General features: G+C 31.6%; 1 protein-coding gene across 1 annotated transcript in view; it reads right to left on the minus strand.

The window, feature by feature from the left end:
- Nucleotides 1–3,162, minus strand: part of LOC125071513 (mucin-17) — a 58,122-nt gene extending 54,960 nt beyond the window's left edge. Inside the window, exons 1-2 of the mRNA XM_047681797.1 lie at nucleotides 3,119–3,162; nucleotides 2,395–2,478 (exon numbers count right to left, since the gene is read on the minus strand). The gene's annotated coding sequence lies outside the window, so the exon portion shown is untranslated. The remainder of the gene's footprint in view (nucleotides 1–2,394; nucleotides 2,479–3,118) is intronic.
- Nucleotides 3,163–6,000: the final 2,838 nt, after the last annotated feature.

Here is a 6,000-nt window from a genome sequence, read left to right on the forward strand (position 1 = left end):
TTCCTTCACCACCGAGTACGGAATGAATTAAAAACACGAATTAGGCACGTGAAAATTCAGTGGTGCTTGTCTGGTTTTGAACCCGTAATGATCGGTTAAGATGCAAGCGTTCTAACCACTAGGCCATCTCGGCTCACGTTATATACACTTATATGATATACAGTGTTGACTGGTTGTAACGAATGTTCGCTCATAGCTCGGGCGATTTAAGAAGTGTAAAATCTATACTAATATTATAAATGCGAAAGTAACTCTGTCTGTCTGTAACCTCTTCACGGGTTAATCACTGAACCAATTTATATGAAATTTAGTATTGAGATAGTTTGAGTCCCCGGACGAACGAAGGACATAGGCTATTTTTTTTAGTTCCCTCTCGAGTGGGTAACCTTCGAGGGACGGTTTGTGTGTTATAGGTAAAGTTTTACAATTTACGCACGAATAGAGCCGCAGGTCCAGCTTGTATATGCTATATATTATACCGGTTATCCGTGTCGGCTTCTTATGGGGAGACTGAGGGACGATATAACGTCTATATAGAAGAACAAACACTAACACAGTGGTTAGAGTAATTGAGTCTTACACAAATTGTATAGGTTTGAACCTAGCCAGGTTTGCTAAGTTTCATGATGTTTATAATTCATCTCGTCCTCCGTGGTAAAGAAAAATATTCTGAGGAAACCTATTTGGTCCACCAAGCCGCATTGAAGTAGAAGTTCAAAAGAGCTTGAAACCTTATATTTTTATGAGGAGATGAGACTATTGCAAACAGGGGTCAATTCACGGGTAATCTAATATACTTTCTTTCTTTATTCAATGAAATGCTAAACAGTAAACATCAAATTATTTTCATTGATTTTATATTTTTTTAGAATATAAATAGTATAATATAATATAATATCAATAAACTTACTAATATAGTATTGATAAATATCCATATTTTAACTTTTAAATAAATATTAAATAAAGCAGTTGTTACAGAGTTACCGTCGCGTGATCGTTGAATTCTTTTATATGGCATTCAGAACAACACGCGTATATTATTATATTTTAGCATTACGCGCGTCATTTTTATTCATAATAACGACATGTTTTATTAATTTAAAAATTTATTTGTTTATAAAAAAAAAAAATACAAAATAAATGATGTAAAAATCAAGATTATTTCCGTCACTACCGCATTTTTCAAGTAAAACCACAGTATTATAGCTTGTTATGGAGTTGTAAAAGTTCAATTGAAGTAAACATTACCAAGGCTAAATTTGTTTTGTTAATTCGTAACGAATATATATTCAATGGTTTTATTCAAGAAGATTTTTTTTTTTAATTTGGTATACTTAATAGCTCAATGGTACAAGCGATTAAGCAATTTGAAAGTCGTGGGTTCGATCCTGATTATTGAGGCTATTGTAGTTTCTACTCTTAAAAGTAATTCATCGAATACACGAAATATTTATGGTCTTTAAAAAAAATCCATCAATCTAACTTTGATAAATATATTTATAATAAATAATAATATAATAATAAATAAATATTGGACAACATCACATACATTACTCTGATCCCAATGTAAGTAGCTAAAGCACTTGTGTTATGGAAATCAGAAGTAACGACGGTACCACAAACACCCAGACCCAAGACAACATAGAAAACTAATGAACTTTTTCTACATCGACTCGGCCGGGAATCGAACCCGGGACCTCGGAGTGGCGTATCCATGAAAACCGGTGTACACACTACTCGACCACGGAGGTCGATGTCAATGATTTTAATATATTAGTCCAATACAGTAAATAAATAAATTACAATAAATGACTTTATATTTATCATTAATAAGTTCTTATAATAAACCTAAAATAAAAACCTATAAATTAACCTCAAACACTTTTAAATCAATTCATCCCCAAGTCATGAAATCGTTTCGAAGTATGAGAAAACCTACAAGGCATTATAAAAAAGAAGTCCAATTGTCTTCATAAGCTAAATTAAATGTTATGTAGACACACAATTATAGTATTTTAATTTTATATTCAATTTGTGGCAAAATTATTTTAGTTCAAAGCCACTAATTACGTAAGACACGTGTCTAATATTACTAGAATTATTAACACAATAATAAAATATGATCTACTCGCTACGTGAAATAATAATCTTTAAAGCTAGTAACGATATACATTAAAAGTCAAAATAATCACACAATACAACGGCTTAAAAAAAAAAAAAAGTAAATAAAATTAGACGTGCTTTACGCTGACTTGAAAATAATAAAAATTAATAATAAATCAACAATCAGATGGACCATATATTCAATTTGAAAAACATATTTATATTTAAAATTTGATTTTATTAACATTACAAATAAGTATTAATATATAAATAATACACAATGGAACTCACCAGAATGGAGACGTTTCTTCACAGTTCACAAGATTCAAATCACTTCACAAGCAAAGTCAGAGTCACTTAGTATGTGCTTACGAGCTGTGAAAAAGCAGTTAATTTAACTGACGGTAATTTATAACAATATAAATTTATCTATAGAACGCTTTACTCTAAACAAAATAGGACTTTAAAATCGAAAAACGTTACAAGCGGTATATCGTTCGGATAAAATTCAATGAAAATGCATCTTAATCATAGTACATACAGCATTAATTACATTGTAGAAGACATATATTTCCTATATTGTATAAGAGTAAAGTAACAGAACGAACAAAAACCGCGGCGGCTTCAACAATGATTCTCACGGCTGATTACGCAAAAATTGCGCTTAATTAAACCTATTTAAAAAAACGATTTGGACAATGTCTTGATTTTTGACAACGATAAACGATAACTACGAGTATGTAGCTCTTTGTTTAAGCGTATGCGATAATTTTTGAGGTCAGTCAAAACATTTTGTGAACTTAACTAAGTTTTATTTAATATTTTCTTTATTGTTTTTCTAAACTGTTAAGGATAATATATTTTTTTTTATTAAACCCTTTTAAAATAAATAAATATAATATAAATAATAAAATAGAATAAAATAATATATATATAATAAATTCACAAATCGAAAGCACAGAAATGAAACGAAAAGCTCGACACTTAAAACCGAATAATAAAATATATCGCTTACAAAATTTAATATTTTGATACTGCTGAGGCGAGGAGATGAGACGCGCGTTCGTCGGAGACTGCGATGTTACCCGCGTTGCGCCGGCGCATCGCATCGCGTCGAAAGGATGCGGTGTTGCGATACCGGAATGTCTCGTGAAAGCGAGGGTGGCGTGTCAAGGTCGGGATTTTTTTTTATAATTAAATTAAATTACACATTTAAGCTTATGATCGTGAGGCTGTGATTGTCCGGGGTCCAGATATTTAGTCCCACTGGATATGAGTTATTGACCATAAATATTTTTTAAGGTCACACTGTGCTTAACCTAAATGTAGAGTAATTAGCTCCTTGGTTCCCCGGATTTTTCATGTATAATATTTATATTTCACCAATTATAAATTTTAAAAAAGCTCACGAGACTCTTGGAGTTTGATATGAAATATCTTGGTTGAATAAGTGACTTATACGTAAGTGCATTAACAACTGTAGCTATGTGTGAGCCTCTAATTTTTTTATCGGCCCTTTTTTACTCTTAAGTATAACGTCTGGAGATTACCACCATGCATACTTATGTATATTGGTGGGCAAACATATAAACCGTCACATACAGGCTTTCTCACAATATTTTACGTCACCTTCGAGCACAAATCAGCAAAATTAGTCACATCAATACTGAATCGTACTTATCCCGCTTTGAACCGATATATGGTTAGAGTCTACATGTTCTAACCAATAGACCAAGTAATAATATGTAACAGTAACAGTCTGTAAGTGTCCCACTGCTGGGCTAAGGCCTCCATTCCCTTTGAGGAAAAGGTTAGAGATTATTCCACCACGCTGCTCCAGAGTACTTAGTGAATACACATACGACATAATTTCATTGAAATTAGACACATGCAGGTTTCCTCACTCAAGAGTTGAATTATAAACATAAATTAAGCACATGGAAACTCAGTAGTGCTTGCCCGATTTTGAACCTACAATCATCGCTTAAGATGTACGCGTTCTAACCACTGGGTCATCTCGGACCAACAAACCAAGTGATATTAAATTAATTAAAGTGGATTTAATGTAAAATTACACGTAATAACATTATAATATTAGGTAATCAGTACAAAACCGTGATTTCTTAAATCATTGTTCAGATAATCTGATAAGCCACAGATTACAGCATCCGTATATTATTTTAATCAAATATGTGGATATTAAAGCGAAAAGATTCGCAGAAATCAGATGGCAACTGGGTAAAAATTATTAACTCGGTAAAATACCAGAAAGATGTAAAAAGATAAAATTAATACCGCATAGAAGTTCAGCTACATTGTCACCACAAGCCTAAGGTTGATGACCTCGATATATCGATCTATTTTTCAAATTCGATTTTGAAAAATGTATATATTATAAAAGTATGAAGTGGAGGTAATCAGGAGTATCTGGGATAATCGTAATCATTAAATATAGCTCGTACTTTCGATCAGACGCTGTAGTTGGAGATGGTGAATGGCGCGAAACTTAATCGGGATGCAACTCTTATAATGAGTGTACCGACGTTGTTTAAATTGAAGGTCTTGAAATTTCCACATCAATTTTTAAGATGTTCACAGTGAAGGTGTTATATGTTGTTTTTATTTGCACAAATTTTGCAAGACATAGTGCCTAAATGCATTATCTTCCAACCCTAAGAACATAGAAACATAAAACGACACCAACAGTAGCAAAGCTATTGGTGATAGAGCATTGTGCAAGCCCACCTGGGTAGGTACCACTCACTCTTCAGATATTCTACCGCCCACCAACAATACTTAGTAATGTTGTATTCCGATTTGAAGAGTGAGTTAGCCAGTGTAATTCTCTAGATAAAAAGCACAAGGGACATAACATGTTAGTCAATATTATGAAAAAAGATTATTATTTCATACAGTACTAATGTCTATGGGCAGTGATGAACACTTACAATCAGGTTTCCCATTGCCCGTGCTAGTCTGCCTAGCTAAAAAATCCAAGCTTTTGTAAAAGTAAAAAAAAAGTAAAGTAACGTTTAATTACTTTACCTCTGTTTATAAGTATTTAGCGTAAATCAATAATTACATATCAATTACATGCAAATTAATATTAATAATTAGTACATACTAAGCCGAAAGTTGTATAGTATGTATGTACATTTATGGTAGAGTAGGTATTTGTATAACTGTCTTATTGTTTTGTTTTTATTATTTTTTTAAAATAACACTACCGTCTGGAGTCTACGACTTATTTCCAGGCAGACATATATATACCTTTATACATTATACATATACCTTTTATACCTTATTGCGATAAAATGAAAGATAATAATAATAATTAGTCCTCAAACTTAAATTGTCTGGTTATAAAATATGCAGACACACAGCAATAAAAAAAAAAAAAAATTAAAGATACACCAAAGACACGGACGTGTATAACAATGAAATTTAAAAATAAAAAATTATAAAAGCCAGTGGTGAAATTTCATCCAAATATTACTATAAAATTATTAAATTAAAAAAGAATAATAATAAAATATCAGCTCTATCGCCTTTGTGAAAGGATAATCGCCGTTTTGAGCGAAGCATACGTGTTAACTTAAAGAAAAGCTTTTAAATGATGTTATAAATTTTCTTTTGCGAATAATTTTCATCGGTCCCCAAGGTCGCCTGAAGTATATCCCTGATAGACAATAAGAGTAACAGATTCTTGGTATTTTTTTATTGATTTATAAATTATATATGACTTGTATGTTAATAAATAATCGAAGGCTATATTTTTTATATTACAATTACTTTTACATATTATTATTGGTGTATGTTAAATATTCTCATATATGTTGATAACATTATTAGTCGCGATTAGCTCACAACCTTGCGCTTAACAACATGTTGTAGTCA

Source organism: Vanessa atalanta, chromosome 19 (genome assembly GCF_905147765.1).
Source record: "Vanessa atalanta chromosome 19, ilVanAtal1.2, whole genome shotgun sequence".
NCBI classification, from domain to species: Eukaryota; Metazoa; Arthropoda; class Insecta; order Lepidoptera; family Nymphalidae; genus Vanessa; species Vanessa atalanta.